Source organism: Bos indicus x Bos taurus, chromosome 14, assembly GCF_003369695.1.
Source record: "Bos indicus x Bos taurus breed Angus x Brahman F1 hybrid chromosome 14, Bos_hybrid_MaternalHap_v2.0, whole genome shotgun sequence".
NCBI classification, from domain to species: domain Eukaryota; kingdom Metazoa; phylum Chordata; class Mammalia; order Artiodactyla; family Bovidae; genus Bos; species Bos indicus x Bos taurus.
The window spans coordinates 13,583,241-13,607,571 of NC_040089.1; the positions used below are offsets into that span (position 1 = coordinate 13,583,241).

Genomic DNA, 24,331 nt, shown 5'->3' on the forward strand with positions numbered 1-24,331 from the left:
GGAAAGTCCCTGAAGGAACCACCTGCCTCCCGGATGTGCCTGATGCGCAAAGCTCCACCCTTGTTGGGTAACCCGAGAATATGTCCCAGTCACTCCCTCTGGCCTCACCCAGAAAAAGAAGGGGGTGGCTGGGAGAATCTTGAGATGGCTCTCTAAATATATTTGCTATGGCCTGCCCATAAAGAGGGCTAATATTAAAGTGATAAAAGAAACAGCCAAAGGATGACCTGCAAAGCTCCCGATGACCTGGTCATGTTCCCACCTGGATGATGGGATTCAAATCCAGCACCTCCACCACCTTCAGGAAAGCCTCCTATCCAAAATCCTGGCCAGCTCTGAGGATGCTATGGAGTGGTCTGGGTGACCAGAAGAGGCACCACCCTGGCCTGGCTGCCCCTCCTCCCCTGCTGGGTGAAACTTCAGAGACTGGACTGTGCCCTGGGGCATGTCCTCCATCCCCCACACTTCTGTCTTTCATGTTGCTGGGGAGGGGATAATGCTTGTCATCTCCTTGGTTCTTCATAGTCTTAATAAACTTTATGCTCCAGAAAGATGCATCACACTCTGTTTTGCCTTCTCTCTGGTTAGAGAAGTGTGCAGTCATGTAGTACTTGGCGTTAATGACCTAAGAATTAGCACAATCATTCCCAAGAGCAACAATTGCTGCACTCCAGGGCAGAAAGATTATTATCCCCCTGCACTGACATTACCTAATATTTTCAGAAGGGTCAAAGGCAACTTTTGATCCCTGCAGCCTGTGTTAAAGGGACCAGGACGTCTGGGATAGGCTAATAAGTCCTGTGAACCAGCCGGTGTGTGGTGTGGTCAGGTCCCCATGCAGATGACTTTCTTGAATATCCTGCAGGAGTTGGGTTCTCTCCTTCTCCCATGGGGAAGGGCCCTGATGTGTGAGATGTTTAAAAATTTTCTGATGTGGATCATTTTTAAAGTCTATTAAACTCGTTACAATATTGCTTCTGTTTTATATTCTGGTTTTTCGACCTGGAAGCTTGTGGAATCTTTGCTCCCCAACCAGGTTGAACCTGCAACCCCCTGTGCTGGAGGGTGAAGTCTTAACTACTGGACCACCAGGGAAGTCCCTCTTTTATCTTAATTTTTTTTTACTGTGTGGGTTTGACTACAGGGACTGGCTGACTATCAAAAATATTAGATCTGTCAGCGTTCCCTGGTTCCCTGGTTCAAGGAGCCACTGAACACAGGGGTGACTGGAACAGGGTCTTCTTCCCAGAGGCCTGGCTCTGGGGGCGCACGCTCTGGGGGCACACCCTCTCAGAGGCATCAGCTGCACCGTTCTGTGGGCTCTTGTGTGCTTACATGTCACTTGCTGACTGCGCATTTCTTCACCTCCACACGCAGAGCATTCTGGCCGCTCGCCCGCGAGCCACCTCCTGGCGCAGTCACAAAATGGTCTACAAGATTCTAAGACAATCAGGCTCTTTCTGTTTTTCTTCTCAGCTCTTAGCTCTTTGTTTTCTATATCAACAGAGTCACTGACTTTTTTTTTTTTTCTTTTTTCTTCTCTTCACCTGGATTCTGTAGCAAGGATTCTGGGATCCTAGGAACTGGCCCAGTATACAAGGATCCTTCCCCTTTCTTCTCATTTCTTCATTACTGTCTCTCAGTTCTGCATCAGAAAAAAAAAACCCATGTGCCAAGTTAGTGAAAACAGATCTCTCACTGCAGAGGGGGAGAAAGAGAGACACTGACAGACCAAACAATAATTATGTTAATTGGATGGGAAGGAGAGGAAGACTTGAATGGATTCTTCCTCTACTATAAAACAAAGGTAATCAGAGAGCAACGAACTCTGGATACATGGTACATCCTAATGGCAGTCAGGAAGGAATAAAGCAATCTGATGTGAGGAGATGGGCTGGACTGCTGGTCATCCCACATCTGAGATGACATTCTCAGCTGGCTTTTAGGTGAACCCTTCTGTCTCAAATGAGGGATTTCAATTCGTTCACAGGATAACCACTTTCAGCCATCAATTTCTCTGATAAACATCATTCATATGCACAGAGTGAAATGTGTTCATTTTGGATATTTCCTGAAATCCAACTCACTAATTCACAAAGCCTTGGGAGTATCTCCCTACAAGATGCTTATTAATTACAAAGTTGAACTTTAAATCTACATTGGAGAAACCTCACAGACACCACCTTAAACACATGGTCAAAGTCTACCTCACTAGTAATAAAATGTGTCAACCTCGTATACCTTTGTGGAGCTTCCCTGGTAGCTCAGCCATAAAGAATCTTCCTGCCAATGCAGGAGACATGGGTCTGAGTGTTCAATCCCTGGGTCAGGAAGGTCCCCTGGAGAAGGAAATGGCAACACACTCCAGTGTTCTTGCCTACAAAATCCCATGGACAGAGGAGCCTGGCGGGCTACAGTCCATGGGGTTGCAAAGGAGTTGGACACAACTGAGCAACTAAACAACAACCTCATGCACCTCTGGATGCGACGCACCGGGAAGGGGATACCATCGTGTCTGTGCAGAGACCTTCCCAACCATCTCGTCCACACAGCGTAGTGAGCACAGTACCACGTCTCCTGTGTGCTGTCCTCCTGTGCACTTCCCCACTCTTACTCCAAATCACAGCAATGATGCCTGTGCATGTGGATGCTGAAATATCTTAAGTTCAGTTGACATTACCAACAACAATCATCAGGCAATGGAACTGTGTTGATGCAAAACAAGCCCTCATTCTACTTGGGGAAAAATTCAATTAACAACGGAATCATGTAGAGCCACCCGGTGGTGATGGAGATTTAGTGGCATACTGCAGTTGAAAGCTGCCTGTAGGGGCCATGGGGCTATTTCCCCTTTATTCTTGCTTTGCCAGCCCCCAGCAACCATGCTGGTTGCCACTCATCACAAATCAAATGAAACAAAAATCACCAGGGGTTAAAAAGCCTACACTGGATTATAGTCACGCCATTTGGAACATAAAATTTTACTGGTAAGTGCATTCTGCTGAATAAATATCCTGACATCAGCTTATGGCACATAGTATTCTGATGGTGATTATTTTCACTTAAATGTGTCTGCCTCTAAATAAAATAGGAAAAGGTACAATGACACGAGGTTTGGAGATGGAATGGATAGTCTGTTCATTAAACCAGAGGTTCTGGCGTGGAGTTAGGATTGTGGGTGAAACAAATTACACAGAGATTTATTTCACATTATGTCTTTGCAAAGTTATCTATTGAAGCCATACACTTAACGGTTTTCAAACTCTGTTGTATGTATATAGAGCCAGGGGCCAGAAGTACAGAAGCTGAGGCTCTTTCCCAGACATTCTGTATTCAAATCTTTAGGAGCAAGACTCAGGAATCTACACTCTTAACACAGTTCTCAAGTCTTCAGTGAACTGCCATTTTGACGAATACTGTTCTAAATGTTTACCAGTCTTATTCCAAGGTATCAATGATGATTCAAGTATAAATTGATCTAAAAAGCACAAAGTCTACCACTGGAAATAGGCCAAGGAACAGCAAGTATGATTCATGGGTCAAATCTGACTCACCAACTGTTCTTACATATAAAGTTTTATTGGAACACAACCATGTTTATTTGTTTACAAATTATCTACAGCCACTAAAGGCAGAGGAAACAGAGATCAAATTGCCAACATCTGCTGGATCATCGAAAAAGCAAGAGAGTTCCAGAAAAACATCTGTTTCTGCTTTATTGACCATGCCAAAGCTTTTGACTGTGTGGATCACAATAAACTGTGGAAAATTCTGAAAGGGATGGGAAATACCAGACCCCCTGACCTGCCGCTTGAGAAACCTGTATGCAGGTCAGGAAGCAACAGTTAGAACTGGACATGGAACAACAGATTGGTTCCAAATAGGAAAACGAGTACGTCAAGTCTGTATATTGTCACCCTGCTCATTTAACTTATATGCAGTGTACATCATGAGAAACACTGGGCTGGAAAAAGCACAAGCTGGAATCGAGATTGCCAGGAGAAATATCAATAACCTCAGATATGCAGATGACACCACCCTTATGGCAGAAGTGAAGAACTAAAAAGCCTCTTGATGAAAGTGAAAGAGAAGAGTGAAAAGTTGGCTTAAAGCTCAACATTCAGAAAATGAAGATCATGGCACACAGTACCCAAAACAAAACCAGAGAAAGTTCTAGATATATTTTTACTATTTTTATGATCATTCTTTATTTTTTATTAATTTTTTAAAAAAAATTTAAGTCCTCTATTATTTCTTTAATTTTCACTTTTATAACCTACTATTACTTTGCAACAACAACAAAAAAAAGACTCTTAATTTTTTTAAAGCAAACTTCATATATATATTTTTTATCATTTTTGTGACCTTGTTTTTTTTTCTTCTTTTCTTTAACATTGTATTTTTGAAATTCCAGACTCTACTCTAGATTTTTAACTTTTGCTTTGTGGTATTTGTTATCAATTGTGTACCTATATTTTCTTTATAATTTTTGCGACTTGGTTTGTTTTCTGTTTTTTCTCTCTTTTCCTTCTTCTTTTCTTTAACATTGTATTTTTGAAATTCCAAACTCTACTCTAGATTTTTAATTTTTGCTTTTATATATTTGTTACCAATTTTGCACCTTTAAGAACCCAATCTTCAGTACCCATTTTTCAGTAGGGAGCGAGATTACTGGCTTGACTGCTCTCTCCCTCTTTGGACTCTCCTTTTTCTCCACCAGGTCACCTGTGTCTCCTCCCTAACCCCTCTCTACTCTATGCAACTCTGTGAATTTCTGTGTGTTCCAGACAGTGGAGAACACTTAGGGAACTGATTACTGGATGGATCTGTCTCCCTCCTTTTCATTCCCCCTTTTATCCTCCTGACCACCTCTGTCGCCTTCCTCCTTCTTCTCTTCTCTGTATAATTCCGTGAACATCCTGAGCAGTACAGTTGTGGAGTGCACATAAGGAAGTGATTACTGGCTAGCCTGCTCTCTCCTCTATTGATTCCACCTCATCTCATTCAGGTCACCTCTAACTCCCTCCTCCCTCTTCTCTTCTCCATGTAACGCTGTGAACGCTGGGTGGCCCTCATGGTGGAGAAACTTTTCATCTTTAACGTAGATGTTTTATCAGTGGTGCTGTATAGAAGCAGAAGTTTTGAAACTACTGTAAAAATAAGACCGATAACTTACTTAAGCAGGAGGCTTAAGTCCAACCCCTAACTCCAGGGAACTCCTGACTCCAGGGAACATTAATTGACAGAAGCCCATCAAACACCTCCATACCTACACTGAAACCAAGCACCACACAAGGGCCAACAAGTTCCAGGGCAAGACATACACCAAGCAAATTCTCCAGCAACACAGGAACACAGCCCTGAGCTCCAAGATACAGGCTGCCCAAAGTCACCCCAAAACCATAGACATCTCATAACTCATTACTGGACACTTCATCGCACTCCACAGAGAAGAAATACAGCTCCACCCACCAGAACACCAACACAAGCTTCCCTAACCAAGAAACCTTGACAAGCCACCTGTACAAACCCACACACAGTGAGGAAACGCCACAATAAAGAGAACTCCACAAACTGCCAGAATACAGAAAGGACACCCCAAACTCAGCAATTTAAACAAGATGAAGAGATAGAGGAATACCTAGCAGGTAAAGGAACAGGATAAATGCCCACCAAACCAAACAAAAGAGGAAGAGATAGGGAATCTACCTGATAAAGAATTCTGAATAATGATAGTGAAATTGATCCAAAATCTTAAAATCAAAATGGAATCACAGATTAATAGCCTGGAGACAAGGATTGAGAAGATGCAAGAAAGGTTTAACAAGGACCTAGAAGAAATAAAAGAGAGTCAATATATAATGAATAATGCAATAAATGAAATCAAAAACACTCTGGAGGCAACAAATAGTAGAATAACAGAGGCAGAAGATAGGATTTGTGAATTAGAAGATAGAATGGTAGAAATAAATGAATCAGAGAGGAAAAAAGAACAACGAATTAAAAGAAATGAGGACAATCTCAGAGACCTCCAGGACAATATTAAACGCTACAACATTCGAATCATGGGGGTCACAGAAGAAGAAGACAAAAAGAAAGACCATGAGAAAATACTTGAGGAGATAACAGTTGAAAACTTCCCTAAAATGGGGAAAGAAATAATCACTCAAGTCCAAGAAACCCAGAGAGTCCCAAACAGGATAAACCCAAGGCGAAATACCCCAAGATACATATTAATCAGATTAACAAAGATCAAACACAAAGAACAAATATTAAAAGCAGCAAGGGAAAAACAACAAATAACACACAAAGGAATTCCCAGAAGGATAACAGCTGATCTTTCAATAGAAACTCTCCAAGCCAGGAGGGAATGGCAAGACATACTTAAAGCGATGAAAGAAAATAACCTACAGCCTAGATTATTGTACCCAGCAAGGATCTCATTCAAATATGAAGGAGAAATCAAAAGCTTCTCAGACAAGCAAAAGCTGAGAGAATTCAGCACCACCAAACCAGCTCTCCAACAAATACTAAAGGATATTCTCTAGACAGGAAACACAAAAGCGGTGTATAAATTCGAACCCAAAACAATAAAGTAAATGGCAATGGGATCATACTTATCAATAATTACCTTAAACATAAATGGGTTGAATGCCCCAACCCAAAGACAAAGACTGGCTGAATGGATACAAAAACAAGACCCCTACATATGCTGTCTACAAGAGACCCACCTCAAAACAGGGGACACATACAGACTGAAAGTCAAGGGCTGGAAAAAGATTTTCCATGCAAACAGGGACCAAAAGAAAGCAGGAGTAGCAATACTCACATCAGACAAAATAGACTTTAAAACAAAGGCTGTGAAGAGAGACAAAGACGGTCACTACATAACGATCAAAGGATCAATCCAAGAAGAAGACATAACAATTATAAATATATATGCACCCAACACGGGAGCACCACAATATGTAAGGCAAATGCTAACAAGTATGAAAGGAGAAATTAACAATAACACAATAACAGTGGGAGACTTTAATACCCCACTCATACCTATGGATAGATCAACTAAACAGAAAATTAACAAGGAAACACAAACTTTAAACAATACAATAGACCAATTAGACCTAATTGATATCTATAGGACATTTCATCCCAAAACAATGAATTTCACCTTTTTCTCAAGCACACATGGAACCTTCTCCAGGATAGAACACATCCTGGGTCATAAATCTAGCCTTGGTAAATTCAAAAAAAACTGAAATCATTCCAAGCATCTTTTCTGACCACAATGCAGTAAGATTAGATCCCAATAACAGGAGAAAAACTATTAAAATTTCCAACATATGGAGGCTGAACAACACGCTGCTGAATAACCGACAAATCACAGAAGAAATCAAAAAAGAAATCAAATTTGCATAGAAACGAATGAAAATGAAAACACAACAATGCAAAACCTGTGGGACACTGTAAAAGCAATCCTCAGGGGAAAGTTCATAGCAATACAGGCATACCTCAAGAAACAAGAAAAAAGTCAAATAAATAACCTAACTCTACACCTAAAGCAGCTAGAAAAGGACGAAATGAAGAACCCCAGGGTTAGCAGAAGGAAAGAAATCTTAAAAATTAGGGCAGAAATAAATGCAAAAGAAACAAAAGAGACCATAGCAAAAATCAACCAAGCCAAGAGCTGGTTCTTTGAAAGGATAAATAAAATTGACAAACCATTAGCCAGACTCATCAAGAAACAAAGGGGAAAAAAAAAAAAGAAACAAAGGGACAAAAATCAAATCAATAAAATTAGAAATGAAAATGGAGAGATCACAACAGACAACACAGAAGTACAAAGGATCGTAAGAGACTACTATCAGCAATTATATGCCAATAAAATGGACAACATGGAAGAAATGGACAAATTCTTAGAAAAGTACAACTTTCCAAAACTGGACCAGGAAGAAATAGAAAATCTTAACAGACCCATCACAAGCACGGAAATTGAAACTGTAATCAAAAATCTTCCAGCAAACAAAAGCCCAGGTCCAGATGGCTTCACAGCTCAATTCTACCAAAAATTGAGAGAAGAGCTAACACCTATCCTACTCAAACTCTTCCAGAAAGTTGCAGAGGAAGGTAAACTTCCAAACTCATTCTATGAGGCCACCATCACCCTAATACCAAAACCTGACAAAGATGCCACAAAAAAAGAAAACTACAGGCCAATATCACTGATGAACATAGATGCAAAAATCCTTAACAAAATTCTAGCAATCAGAATCCAACAACACATTAAAAAGATCATACACCATGACCAAGTGGGCTTTATCCCAGGGATGCAAGGATTCTTCAATATCCGCAAATCAATCAATGTTATACACCACATTAACAAATTGAAAAATAAAAACCATAGGATTATCTCAATAGATGCAGAGAAAGCCTTTGACAAAATTCAACATCCATTTAAGATAAAAAAGAAAACTCTCCAGAAAGCAGGAACAGAAGGAACATACCTCAACATAATAAAGCTATATATGACAAACCCACTGCAAACATTATCCTCAATGGTGAAAAATTGAAAGCATTTCCTCTAAAGTCAGGAACAAGACAAGGGTGCCCACTTTCACCATTACTATTCAACATGGTTTTGGAAGTTTTGGCCACAGCAATCAGAGCAGAAAAAGAAATAAAAGGAATCCAAACTGGAAAAGAAGAAGTAAAACTCTCACTGTTTGCAGATGACATGATACTCTACATAGAAAACCCTAAAGACTCCATCAGAAAATTACTAGAACTAATCAATGATTATAGTAAAGTTGCAGGATATAAAATCAACACACAGAAATCCCTTGCACTCCTATACACTAATAATGAGAAAACTGAAAGAGAAATTAAGGAAACAATTCCATTCACCATTGCAACTGAAAGAATAAAATACTTAGGAATATACCTACCTAAAGAAACTAAAGACCTATATATAGAAAACTATAAAACACTGGTGAAAGAAATCAAAGAGGACGCTAATAGATGGAGAAATACACCATGTTCATGGATTGGAAGAATCGATATAGTGAAAATGAGTATACTACCCAAAGCAATTTATAGATTCAATGCAATCCCTATCAAGCTACCAACGGTATTCTTCACAGAGCTAGAACAAATAATTTCACAATTTGTATGGAAATACAAAAAACCTCGAATAGCCAAAGCGATCTTGAGAAAGAAGAATGGAACTGGAGGAATCAACCTGCCTGACTTCAGGCTCTACTACAAAGCCAGTCATCAAGACAGTATGGTACTGGCACAAAGACAGAAATATAGATCAATGGAACAAAATAGAAAGCCCAGAGATAAATCCACGCACATATGCACACCTTATCTTTGACAAAGGAGGCCAGAATATACAATGGATTAAAGAAAATCTCGTTAACAAGTGGTGCTGGGAAAACTGGTCAACCACTTGTAAAAGAATGAAACTAGAACACTTTCTAACACCATACACAAAAATAAACTCAAAATGGATTAAAGATCTAAACGTACGACCAGAAACTATAAAACTCCTAGAGGAGAACATAGGCAAAACACTCTCCGACATACATCACAGCAGGATCCTCTATGACCCACCTCCCAGAATATTGGAAATAAAAGCAAAAATAAACAAATGGGACCTAATTAACCTTAAAAGCTTCTGCACAACAAAGGAAACTATAAGCAAAGTGAAAAGACAGCCTTCAGAATGGGAGAAAATAATAGCAAATGAAGCAACGGACAAACAACTAATCTCAAAAATATACAAGCAACTCCTACAGCTCAACTCCAGAAAAATAAATGACCCAATCAAAAAATGGGCCAAAGAACTAAATAGACATTTCTCCAAAGAAGACATACAGATGGCTAACAAACACATGAAAAGATGCTCAACATCACGCATTATCAGAGAAATGCAAATCAAAACCACTATCAGGTACCATTTCACGCCAGTCAGAACGGCTGCCATCCAAAAGTCTACAAGCAATAAATGCTGGAGAGGGTGTGGAGAAAAGGGAACCCTCTTACACTGTTGGTGGGAATGCAAACTAGTACAGCCACTATGGAGACCAGTGTGGAGATTCCTTAAAAAACTGGAAATAGAACTGCCTTTTGATCCAGCAATCACACTGCTGGGCATACACACTGAGGAAAGCAGAACTGAAAGAGACACGTGTACCCCAATGTTCATCGCAGCACTGTTTATAATAGCCAGGACACGGAAGCAACCTAGATGTCCATCAGCAGATGAATGGATAAGAAAGCAGTGGTACATATACACAATGGAGTATTACTCAGCCATTAAAAAGAATACATTTGAATCAGTTCTAATGAGGTGGATGAAACTGGAGCCTTTTATACAGAGTGAAGCCAGCGAGAAAGAAAAACACCAATACAGTATACTAACGCATATATGGAATTTAGAAAGATGGTAACAATAACCCTGTGTACGAGACAGCAAAAGAGATACTGACATATAGAACAGTCTTTTGGACTCTGTGGGAGAGGGAGAGGGTGAGATGATTTGGGAGAATGGCATTGAAATATGTATAATATCATATATGAAACAAGTCGGCAGTCCAGGTTCGATGCACGATACTGGATGCTTGGGGCTGGTGCACTGGGACGACCCAGAGGGATGGTTTGGGGAGGGAGGAGGGAGGAGGGTTCAGGATGGGGAACACGTGTATGCCTGTGGCGGATTCATTTCGATATATGGCAGAAGCAGTACAATATTGTAAAGTTTAAAAATAAAATAAAATTAAAAAAAATAAAAATAAAAGTTTAACATTTAGAAAACTAAGATCATGGCATTCAGTCCCATCACTTCATGGCAAAAAGATGGGGAAACCATGGAAACAGTGGCTGACTTTATTTTGGGGGGCTCCAAAATCACTGCAGATGGTGATTGCAGCCATGAAATTAAAAGACGCTTACTCCTTGGAAAGTTATGACCAACTTAGACAGCATATTAAAAAGCAGAGACATCACTTTGCCAACAAAGGTCTGTCTAGTCAAGGCTATGGCTTTTCCAGTGGTCATGTATGGATGTGAGAGTTGGACTTAAAGAAAGCTGAGCGCTAAAGAATTGATGCATTTGAACTGTGCTGTTGGAGAAGACTCTTTAGAGACCCTTGGACTGAAGGAGATCTAACCAGTCCATCCTAAAGGAGATCAGTCCTGGGTGTTCATTGGAAGGACTGATGCTGAAGCTGAAACTCCAATACTTTGGCCTCCTGATGCAAAGAGCTGACTCATTTGAAAAGACCCTGATGCTGGGAAAGATTGAGGGCATGGGGAGAAGGGGATGACAGAGGTGAGACAGTTGGATGGCATCACTGACTCATGAGTTTGGGGAGGCTCTGGGAGTTGGTGATGGACAGGGAGGCCTGGCGTGCCGCAGTTCATGCGGTCGCAAAGTGTCGGACACGACTGAGTGACTGGACTGAACCTAACTGAATGTGCTCAGTGCATATAACCACAACAAACAGTTGTTATTTATTGAATGCCCACTGTTTTAAGCACTTTCTATTTACTAATAATAGCCATCATTTGTTGAGTTTTTCTTATGTGCTAGATCCTAAACACATGGCATGAATGAGTCCACATATATTTCTGTAAGGTAGGCAGGATTATTAGCCCACTTTTCAAGGTGAGGAAATTAAGGTCGAGAGAAAACATACCACTTACCAGAAAAAGTTGCCAGTAATAATGGGCAGAGCTAGAATTCAAACCTGGCAGTCTAGTTCCTCAATCTACATTCTTGACCACGACCCTATGTTAAATTATAATGTGTCATTTAGTCCTACAGTAACCCACAAGGATATATATTGGCTTGCCTACTTTAGAAATTAACAAAATGAAATCCACAGAAGATAGGAAAGACCTTCAGTCACAGATATGGTGAAGTGGCAATGCTCAACTTCATACCCAGGTCCATCAGACTCCATTAAACATTATTTTATATGCTTGTGCTCTTGAGTTCAACACAACTACCTCTGGAAGCTTATTATGGGAATTAAATAAGACCACCCATGCGTTTTATACATGCTAATATACTATACTGAATGTTGGATTGAATTGCCTGTGAGCACACCGTTCAGTCATCACTATGCCTATTAGCATTAGACAAATAGTCTCTAAATTGCAATCCTGTATGTCTATCAGTCTGTTTGTTGATTTTAAACTGTAATAGTTTATGTATAAGTTACATACGTGCATTATTATACTAATATATCTTCAGTCTGCCACATATTAGCTAATTGCTCCTGGCAGCTTCTTATCCTATCTGTGCTTCAGCTTCCTCATTTTTAAATAGGGACAATAGTATTTATATGAGGTGCTGTGAGAGTTAAAGTAACTAATAGAAGTAGGGCATTTGTAACAGTACCTGGTACATAAACAAAATGCATAAACAATAAAATGCATAAAATAATATGATTGTGCATAAGAAAATATACAAAAATAAACTGTAAATAAGAAATGAGTTAAATTTTATTTTAGTGTACTGATTAATTATATACACTTTTCTGCCTTACCCTAAAGTATTACTAATATCACTAATTTTAGCAAGGAAGTATGATTGAACAAGTACCACTGCTTTTTATGTCTGGATATAACATTTTGTCACATAGCTATTTGATAGCCTGGTTCTAAGTAATACTGCAGTGGGCTGCCATGCCTTTCTCCGGGGGATCTTCCCAACCCAGGAATCGAACCCAGGTCTCCCACACTGCAGGCAGATTCTTTACAGTCTGAGCCACCAGGGAAGCTACTGGAGTGGGTAGCCTATCCCTTCTCCAGGGGATGTTCCTGACCAACGAACTGAACTGGGGTCTCCTGCATTGCAGGCAGATTCTTTACCAGCTGAGCTGCCAGGGAACCCTGATTTTAGCAACGAAGTATGACTGAACATGTGCCACTGCTTTTTAAAGCCTGGATATGACATTTTGTGACACAGTGATTTGATGGCCTGGTTCTAAACTTACTTTGGTTTTTCATTGTAGTGGTTGCCTAGTTGAAAAATATACTTCACAAAGTAATACAGGTGCTTATGGAAAAGCATATTCATATACAAGTCTTATGTTTGATCAATAAATTTCCATCTTCTATAACGTTAATCTCTTTCCTTAACAAATTAAAGGAAGGTATGTAATAGTTATATTTTTACAGATGATCTTAAAACCTACCTAAAGGCTTCATTTGGACCGTTTTTTAACAAATTAGAAAATTCACTTTCAAAGTATTTTTAATATTGACATATAAGAGTTGTACAGGTAAAATACATCAGTCTTAATCTCAGGAACAAAAATCACATAGTGATGAAAATATCTTTAAACATGCACTTTCAAAATTCTTTCTCCAAACCATGAGTTTTCTTCAAAGGCCATTATTTCCTCATTTATTACCAAAAATATCACTTTCATTTCAAAAAGATTGATTAAGTATGTATATTTTCTCAAAAAAAAATGCTGCTAGATAACATATCACCAATAGCCATTGTTTTTAGCTCATGATATATCTGAGAAAAAGTTCAAACCAGGATGGAGCATGCTGTTTTTCCATTTTTCCGTTGTTCTTATTATTGACTTGAATTATTAGGACCGTCTTGACCAGCAGTTTCTTTCCAGAAAATATTTTAAGTCACTTATACATTTTAAGAGTGTTAATTTATCATACTCAGTAATAGTGTATAAATCCATTTCACCAAGAACATGCAAACTACAATACGTCACTGGAAGTTCAGAATGAGGTAGGTGCCACCAACTCTAAGTTACAGAGCTCCCATTCCTCTTGCAGACCATGTGATGCAGAATGCTCTACTTGAGTGATGAGTGATGGAAGCAGTATCAATCACATATTCACTACTAGCAAAGTTTAGTGTATTTCTCTTTTCTCAAGATAAAATCTTAATAGAGTTTGGAGTTCTAATATCTGGTGACTCAGTGTACAGTATCCACCTGCTGATGCAAGAGATGCTAGTTCGACCCCTGGGCAGGCAAGATCCCCAGGAGAAGGAAATAGCACTGGGAAATCCCATGGACGGAGGAGCTCGGCAGGCTACATTCCATGGGGTTGCCAAAGAGTCAGACACAACTTAGCGACTAAACAACAACAACAAAATATTTTCTTCAGGCATCTTAAGGGACAGTCTTGCACTTCCCTAGAATGCACACACCATAATTCGGAAGTGACAGCACGAAGCTGGCTCATGTCAACAGTGCCACTGCATGGTCATCAGAGAGTAGCATGAGTCCTATTTTTGCCTCAGACCTCTATTCTTCCCATTAAGGGCACTCAAGCACTCACAGCTTTTCTCTTTCTATTCTTCACTATCCTTATTATCAAACTCAAATATATTAACACACAGGCACACTTTTAAACTCCATCTCTCGTTTCATTCTTATATCTCTCCTCCATGAATCTTCCTCTCCCCCATGCTTATTTTTCTGTGAACTGAAAAATTAATCACTCCTTAGAAGCATAAAGATAGTCATTAGTCATATGCCAAAGATAGAAACTCTCCATTTTCATCTAAAATTAAACAATGAAAAGTAAAATGTTAGTCTCTCAGTCGTGTCCCACTCTCTGAGACCCCATGGACTATAGCCTGTCAGGGTCCTCTGTCCATGGACTTCTCCAGGCAAGAATGCTAGAGTGGGTTTTAACCACCGATATATAAACATGTACATGCAAAGACACACACACTCACACATACATATGCATTGTTGTTGGCCAGTCACTAAGTCCTGTTGGACTCATTGTGACCCCATGGACTGTAGCACACCAGATTCCCTGCCCTTCGCTATAATACATGCATTTTATAAATATATTTAATATGCAGTTAAGATTTCAACCTATGACTTCTGGGGATACACACACAGCAGTAGTCATGGTAAATTCTAGAAACAACACTTTTTTAACCACAGACATATAAACATAGATACGCACATACACATATACTCACTCCCTGGAGCTCAGATGGTGAAGAATCCACCTGCAATGTGGGAGACCTGAGTTCAATCCCTGGGTAGGGGAGATCACCCTGGAGGAAGGCATGGCAACCCAATCCAGTATTCTGGCCTGAAGAATCCCCATGAACAGATGAGCCTGGCAGGCTATAGTACAAGGGGTCACAGAGAGTCAGACATGACTGAGCAACTAAGCACAGCACACATACACACTTACATATGCACACGTATGTAAGTAATATACACAGTAAGTGCCAGATGGTCAGGACCACATGGCTACGAGCAGAAGCGCTGGACGCGCACAAGCACTTACCTGCCCTGGGATCTGAGGGAGACACGTCTTGCTGGAACTATTTCAAGGTGTTTAGCAAGTTGAGAGCGATGCTTGAGAAGAAACTGCTAATCTTCCAAGCAAGAAGGTTCTTGGGAAGGGCTCCAGAGGCCTTTGTCCACTCTGACAGGTCTCTGAGGGTCCTAGTGGAAAATCAGACAGTAAAGAGCGATTTGTGACAGGGGCTGTTGTCTCAATCCAAGTCACCGAGGCAACAGCCCACGGCCTGGTCAAAGGACACAGCGAAACCCCAGAGGAAATGCTATAGTTTCCACACAGACCATCAATATCTCCTGAACATCCAGAGGGTGTGACCACAGGTTGACCCTGGAGCTGGTCCAGACAATGAGGCTCCTCACCCTCCTCTAGCTTTAAAATGTATGCCCACAGGTCCTTCCCTGTGGAAGGGAGCCATTTTCAAGGAGGTAGTTTTGAGAGATTGGGGTGATGTTGAGACCCTTTGAATTGTTCAAACTTCTCTATAAAGTTGAGATTTTGAAGAGCAGGGGAGGAGATCTACTCGCAAGGGTGAGCAAGTAGCATGTGATCATCACTTGTATAAATAAAAAGATTTGCAGGTGAAATCCTGCTGTTGTTTAGTTGCTGTGTCTGACTCTTTTCTGACCACATGGACTACGTAGTCCACCAGGCTCCTCTGTCCATGGGATTTCCCAGGCAAGAACACCAGGTCCATTAAACATAGTGCTTGGCACAATTATGCTCGTGACTTGGATAAGCTAGGACCTTATCCAAGTGACCCAGTGATTCCCAGATACTATTTCAAAACTTAATAAGTGATTTCCATGTGCCAGTTTCTGTTCAAACTCCTTTAATCCTCACAAGAAGCTGGTGAGGTAAATACTATCAGGATTATGATTTTACCAGTGGAAAAAAAAGTACAGGGAGATCAAGTGACTTTCTTGAAGTTGCACAGCTAAAAAGTAGCTGGGAGAGCACTATGGACCCAAACAGTCCACCCCTGTAGCCTAGACCCTCTCAGCTATAGTGCCTACAACTTTACACCTGATCAGTGCATTCCTTTAAAGCAGGAACCACTTTCTTCCTTTTTGGACCCCTCTCAAACTGGGTTTAGAATGTCCTCATAATCCCATGAAAACAGAAACACCTCAGAGAAATGTGAAAACACTGAGTGCTAATAGCACTGCATGTGCTGTGCTTATTCTGATTTTATTCAAATAGAAAGTGGAACTGCAAAAGAAAATCAAGTGCTAAGAAAGGTAACTCCAGGCACCATGTCTGGCTCACCCTGCGGCATTCTATCCACGCATATGGTAACCAACAGGAAAATAAACGGGCCCGAATCGTTACCCCAGAGGTATATGGTATGTAAGCACGAAGAATTATTTTATTCTGCTCTGGGGCCCATTTTATACTCAACTCTTCATTTCTCCAACTCCTTATGAGCCTGTGCTGCAGAAGCTATCCCCAGGTGGAAGTGCTCATTTTCCCCACTTATCTGAGGGGCCAAGAGGTCAAGATAACACATTGTACTGAGAAGTGATTGGGTCCTTCCAAGGTTTACATGTCCTCAGAGTAATAGGTCCAGAGGACCCCTGACTCCTGCCAGGACCTGAGCATAACACCCGTTCCAGTGTCTCCTCACAGCCTGGAGACTTCCCTTCCCCACCAGACTGAAGCTCCATGAAGACAGAAGCACATTTACTCTCTTTGCTGTCATAGCCCCAGCACACAGCTCAGAGCCTCTCCTGTCAGGTATTCTCAATAAATACCCAGCGGACGTAAAGTCTGCTTCTAGCCCGTGGTGCAGATGAAGATGTTTTTGTCCCCCAAGGGACACTGGACAGTGTCTGGAGAAGGTTTTGTCATCACACCTCGTGAGGAGCGGGTGGAGAAGAGAGGCACTGCGGTCTGCCCGGTAGAGGTCAGGGATGCTGGGAAAGCCTAGGATACACAGGACAGCCTCCATAACAAAGAATTTCTCAAGGTATCAACCCTGCTGAGGCTGACAATCTCTGTTCTAATTCACTGCATCCCTTTGATTAATGAAAAAACTGAGAACTGAAGAGATGATATTTCTGACTCAATCTTGCCCACCAAAACAGTGGTAGAGTCAGACCCGGGGCCTGACTCCCAGATCAGGCTCGTGTCCTCACTGATTAATACTCCAGAAATCAGGACAAGTCTCTTCAGAGCACTGGTGTGGTTGCTCAGGCCAAACAAACTCATGCTAAAAAGACAATCTTAGATTATAGCATGATTCCCTGCTATTTTCATTAAAAAAAAAAAAAAAAAAACCTACATAGCTTATTTTACTACACTGTGGAGACACTGGTTTTTTATCACTCATTTTTCTAAAGATGGGTTAATAGCTGGTTGTGTGCTGTGCTAAGTTGCTTCAGCTGTGTCTGACTCTTTTGACCCCATGGACCATAGCTCACCAGGCTCCTGGGCCACCTGGGAAGCCCAATGGTTGGTTAAAGGGTGAAAAATTAAAGACAAGAAGGTGACTCCTGAGCTCTTTCTCTCTCATTCTCTTAAAAGAGGAACAAATGGAGAAGAGTTAAATCTGCTAACTATGAACAGTAGTTGCACTATTAACTTTGTATTTTTCAAACTCTTAAGCAACACGACCTGAGCTCAAGCATTTCCTGAAGCCGCTGACCATCCCCCTGGCTGCCTTGTTTTCACAAGTGCTCTCAGGCTCCAGGAGGAGGCAGAGTGGAAGACAAGCAGAAGCTAAACCTTAGGGTCTAGACACCTCTGCCACTTACTCGGGCAAACTCAAGAGCCTCTCTGAAACTGAATTTTCTTATGAAAATGGAAAATTTATAAAGGATGTATAGAACAGTCTTTTGGACTCTGTGGGATAGGGACGGGGGATGATTTGGGAGAATGGCATTGAAACATGTATAATATCATATAGGAAACGAATCGCCAGTCCAGGTTAGATGCAGGATGCAGGAGGCTTGGGGCTGGTGCACTGGGATGACCCAGAGGGATGGTATGGGGAGGGAGCTGGGAGGGGGGTTTAGGATGGGGAACACACGTACACCCATGGCGGATGCATGTTGATGTATGGCAAAACCAATACAATATTATAAAGTAAAAATAAATAAAAGAACCAAACAAATTTAAAAAAAGAAGAAAAAAAAAAGGAAAAACAATTATAGGGATATTTTTAAAAATGTAAAGATGAATTAAGTTCCTCCTGAAAAGATTGAGCACTTACTTGGTAAAGAGAACAGATGTCTGCTTTTAACTGTCAACAGAGCTTTTACTTTTTTTCTTCCTTTTCATCCTTCAAAAGACTAAAAATACAAAGGCTAGAATTAATAGCTAAAATATATTCCTCCCCGTCCTCTTCCTCTCCAGTCAGTAACGCTAAATTCTTCAGGCACTAGAACATGATGTTGAACAGTTTGCTCTGGGAGCTAACCTGATGACTTTTGTCTGTTACCGGCTCCATAGATCTGTTAACACTGATTATCTAGTGTGGATTTGTTACTGCACTAGACATTCTCTGGTGGCTCCGACAGTAAAGAGTCTGCCTGTGGTGCAGGAGACCAGGGTTCAATCCCTGGGTCGGGAAGCTGCCCTGGAGAAGGAAATGGTGACCCACTCCAGTATTCTTGCCTGGAAAACCCCATGGGTGGAGGAGTTTGGCAGGCTACAGACCATGGGGTCACAAAGAGTCAGACACGACTGACTTCACTTTCACTTTAGACATTCACAAGGAGGGAGGGAGGGACCGACAGGAAAGACTCTGATCTATACCCTGCCCTCAGGAAACTCACAGTTTAGTGAAGAGACAAGATGAGAGCACATACAATCCAAAGCCACGAACAACGGGGTGCATGCATGTCTGAGACAGATAATTCTTCCACACTTTCAAACATCAGATTCCACTTGTGCCTGGCTGCATGTGCTAACTAACGTTAGTTCAGTTCAGTTCAGTTCAGTCGCTCAGTCGTGTCGACTCTTTGCGACCCCATGAATTACAGCACGCCAGGCCTCCCTGTCCATCACCAACACCCGGAGTTCACTCAAACTCACATCCACCGAGTCGGTGATGCCATCCAGCCATCTCACCCTCTGTCGTCCGCATTCCAGCCATCTCATCCTCTGTCGTCCCCTTCTCCTACTGCCCCCAATCCCTCCCAGCATCAGTCTTTTCCAGTGAGTAATGTTAGACACCCTTTAAACATCACTTGCTGTGGCACATATGCGCTGACGTTAGATACCTCCTCCGACAGCACTTGTGGTTTGGCGCATGCGCTGCCGTTAGACACCCTTCAGGAGTCTTGGCCGTTGGGAATGACGGTTTGGGGCGGGGAGGTTGGGCGCATGCGCTGACGGTACACACCTCCTCAAACGTCGCTTGAAGTTTGGCGCATGCGCTGATCTTAGACACCCTTAAGGATCACTGGCGGGCGGTTGGGCATCACTAGCGGTTGGGCATCACTAGCGGTTGGGCACATGCGCTGGAGTTAGACACCCTTCAAGGATGAATAGCATTCAAGGAGAGTTTTCAGGGAGGAACACATTTCAGCAGAAGCGAAGAACCAGGTTCCAAAAAGCAGAGAGCATTGGAGTGTAAGAAAAACGCTTTCCCAGGAGGGCAGGCTCTGCAAAGGGGCCTAATGGGACTGAAGATAAAAGCAAACAGGCTTAGAAAAGAGAAATCTACCTGTTTTTTGTTTTTTTTTTAATTTATTCCATATTATTTTATTTATCCCCTAGGCAGATGGGAACTGCTCAACATTTTGGAGCAGTAAGGGATACTAACTGAGAAATGTGCTTTCCAGACGGTTCTTTGGCAACTCTAGGAAGAACAGATGAGTCGATTGGTTCAGGGCAGGGAAGAGACTAAAAGCAGAGTGAAGCTCTTCAACTAAGACCAGTTCATTTTCTCCTTGGTTTGAATTAGAAGTAGGGTCTGATGTTTGGAAGGGGTCTTAAAGGTCACTTGGTGCAACCTTGGACCCTGTGCCAGACAGTAATGGGAGGGTCACTGGGACACAGAAATGACCCAAGGGGTTAGTGAAGAGCTCAGCTCCACAGCAGACAGAGAGGTGCAGGCCTGGGCACCCATCCCTCCTGCCCAGTGAGCAGAGCAACCTCAGGCAACCTGAGGCAGGCTACTACCCTCTGGGTCTTGGTGCCCTTCTTTGTGAATATTAACTTTCAACGGACAGAGACGTAGTGATAACAAAATTATATCTCCTACCCACTGTAGCCTGGGCTACCTAAGGTGGTGCTGGTAGTAAAGAACCCACCTGCCAACACACGAGACATAGGAGACACGGATTTGATCCTTCAGTCAGGAAGATATCCTAGAGTAGAGCACGGCAACCCCCTCTAGTGTTCTTGCCTAGAGAATCCCATGGACAGAGGAGCTAGGAAGGCTGCAGTCTGTAGGACTGCACAGACTCAGACACAACTAAAATGACAGCACACGCCCCACTGTGGCCTAGCACGGGAGACACACACCACCTCTTGGTTGCAGCCAAAATCTTCCTGCTTTTTTCACTCATCCATAGGACCAAATTTCATCTCCTAAAAACACACAGGGCATGTTTGATACCAATTTCCTAAGACAAATACTAGAAGATAGAAACCATGTTGCCACAAGTCTTACCTTTGCTAAAGAACATTAAATATCACCCTCCTCAGATAACATATTTTCCAAAGCACTTATCTTTGCAATTCCTAATACATGTACTGTGATGCCTAAAATGGTCTTTAAAATAAAACCATATTCCTGTGTATCGTGAGGGTTAGGCTCTCACTAATGCAGTTCTGAGTATTTTACTCCTACAGAGTGAGTTCATTTGGCTAAGAGGAAGAGAGGGGCTCTGTTGCTGACCTCTAGAGACTTCTGAACCCTTTTGCATTCCTCCACACTCTAGTCTGACAAATTCTCAAGTGTACTCTAGGACAAGGCATTGGGAGAAAAAAAAATGAGAACCACTGGTTTAAGACACATGTATCAGTGTTTGGCTGACTACCCAAAATAAATTACGATTAACAAGATTAAAATAACTTCAACACTTCATGTTAAAGAGGCAGGGATAAGCTCTCTCTAAGGCAGTGCATAAAAGAGCAGAGCAGTTTTCAGTACAAGCAGCCTGGTTTGGGGACCCTTGGCCTCCCATAGGAGGAAAGAAAGAAAACACGAGGGAGCGCATCATGCCTGTCCCATCAGTGTGGAGAACAGACTTCTTCTGCTTTTGAAAATGGGAGTCTCTCTTCCCTGACCCCACGGCCCACAGCAAACACACTCAGCAACATGCATTATTGACCCCTCACTCTGGACCAGGTTCTGTGTGAGGTCTTACAGATGGTAAGGTGATTAAACCATCACTGTTGCTCTCAAGCAGTTGGAAGTCTGACTGAGGAGACTGTTAGAGAACAAGAAAGATTAAGGCAATATAACCTGGTACATGAAACAAGGATAATCAGAACCTAGATTTTGTACTTAAGGTCTAAGCAGGGTCCAGAACAGCTGTTAAGACCTAGGGTGGAGATTTCATCCAAAGTGCCATTGGCAGTAGCAAGCAGTCACGGACAGCTCAAAACTAAAATTTCACAAGGATTTCACCAGGCTGAAATATCAGGCAGGGAATTCCAGGCCAATGGAATAACATGCCCAAAAGCTTACTGGTAGGAAAGCCCAAAGATTATCAAGGAAAAGGCAAATATACCTATGGGCTTTAAAATCCCTAAATCATGTGGAATCAAAGAAAGGCTTTTAACCATGGAAATTACACAAGAGATTAAGTGGAATCCTCCAGAACCGTGTAGAGAAGGAGGTGGAGGAGCGACTCCAGAGTCAGGGAGAGCTGTTAGAAGACATGAGACCAGGTCACAGGGAGCCCTGGATTAGGGCAGTGTCGTTAGGGATAGAGAAGAGATGGTGGGTTTGGTATATATTTTTGACAAATAGCCAAATCAAGATGTACCACATTCTTGAGTAAATATTTGAACATGACGCTGTGCTACCGTTGAGGGCCCAACAATTAAAGGAAAGGACGGGTCCTAATATCTCCCAGCACAGATATAGATGAACTACTGCGAAAGAGAGCCACCTTATTGAGGCATTTGTGCTGTGCAAAGATGCCAGGAGAAAATTAAATACTTTATTTCCCTATGTATTTATGAAGCACTTCACTCATCCCAAATTCTCATTTATTGACAGGCACCATAATACACTCCCTACATACATAATCTCATTTACTATCTTAAAAAAGCTTTTAAAAGCAAGTTTTATTATTTTACATATTTATAAACAATAAAGCCTAGTTTTATCGTTTAAGTACCTTGCCCAAAGTCACAGTTAATACATTCCTGGCTTACACATACAAAGGAGCAAAGCAAGAAAGTATTTCATCAAATATTAAATTGAATTTTAAAATGTCTGCATCCCAGAAGTTTATGTGGCCCAGTCTCTGACCATTAAATAAATCCCCAAAGGAGATAGTTTCTTTCATACATTGCTGGTGGAAATGAAAATTGGTGTGCTCCATCTGGAAGGGAATTTGGAGATAGTTAACAAAATTTCATACACACCGACCTTTTGACTCAGCAATTTCACTTCTAATCCAGCAGCTACACCTTCAAAAATATGAAAGTAAATGTGAACATTTCTTCAGCATTGCTTGCATATGCAAAATACTGGAAACAACCTAAATGTCCATAAATTGAAGAGTTACTGAATAAACTATACTCGATCCATACACTGAATGGTAGATAGCCGTTAAAAAAGAGAGGTGTGTGGGGGGTGGGGGGGACAACTTCCCCAAATTGGTATGGAATGACTTTAATGATCTGATTTTTAAGTGAAAAAGAGCTGTCTCAACTGTTTTCCGTAGAGTATGTTATAGCAAGAATCCTGTTAAGTCATTTTAGCCAGATCCCCTTTTTCTCCCCGTAATGTTTTCTCACCCACTGCCTTAGTCTCTGGCTATAAATCCCCATTGGTCCAGGTTGTATACAGAGTTGAGCCCAATCTCATGACTCCACTGTAAAATCCCACTACAGTGGTCCCTCCACCTACCATGATGGTCCTGAACAAAGTCTGCCTTACCATCTGTAACACACATCATGGAGTATTTTTTTCTTTAAGATTAGCAAATTTGTTTTTGATGCAAGACTGTGAGTTAGAAATTCGGAAACTAGTTTACATGTATACTTGGATTCTACTAAGTAAATCTGTGGTGAAAAATGTGGACCAAGTTTCTCCTAGTCAGAGAAAGGAGCTATAAATAAGGAAAGAAAGTGACAATAAATCCACTGATGTGGGACTGGGATTAGGACTATTAGTATGAACTCATAGTTGTAATATGTGTGTGCATAAATAGATACAGAAATGAATATATATGTATATTTTTCATTAGTAAATAAATCATTTCATAGCTATCTTTGCTGAGAAATCCTAGAAGCAGTAACATACCAGTAGTAATAACTATAAGTAGTGCCCATCTTTTGGTTTATAAATATCATTATTGGATAAAAGGAAATAGAGATCCTTAAAGATATAGGAAATTGGAGGACAGAAGCATTAAAAATTTTATGTGTAAGATGAGCCTGGAATATTTATGGAACCAAAAATTAGGAAAGAAATGTTCAACAAATGATGTGAACACGTTGAGAAAGACACATGGACTAAACTAAAAAAGCTCCCACTGACTAAATCTGGGACAGTTTAAGCAACAACATAAACACAAGGATAGTGATGGGTTATAACCCACAGACTAAAAAATATCCATGATCCATACTAATACAAAAAATAAATGAATAATAAGTGGAGATGAAGGACTTGCTCTTCTTTACAGTATAATTCAGTTAATAATTTTATAAGGAATGATGAATATTAAAAATGACCATTAGTAAACACCAGTGAACATTGTTGCAGAGAAGTAATCATTGAAGGATGCTAAAGTTAATGGGCAAAAGTGAGATGAGAAACAGGGTATTTGAATAGTCTCAAAGTATCTCCCCACAAGACATTTATTCATGACAAATGTGA

At 41.2% G+C, this 24,331-nt stretch overlaps 1 long non-coding RNA gene across 1 annotated transcript in view; it reads right to left on the bottom strand.

Moving 5' to 3' along the window:
* Positions 1-18,631, bottom strand: part of LOC113904107 — a 95,330-nt gene extending 76,699 nt beyond the window's left edge. Inside the window, exons 1-2 of the long non-coding RNA XR_003514411.1 lie at positions 18,533-18,631; positions 15,304-15,464 (exon numbers count right to left, since the gene is read on the bottom strand). This is a non-coding gene — a long non-coding RNA (uncharacterized LOC113904107). The remainder of the gene's footprint in view (positions 1-15,303; positions 15,465-18,532) is intronic.
* Between the last annotated feature and the right edge of the window lie 5,700 nt (positions 18,632-24,331).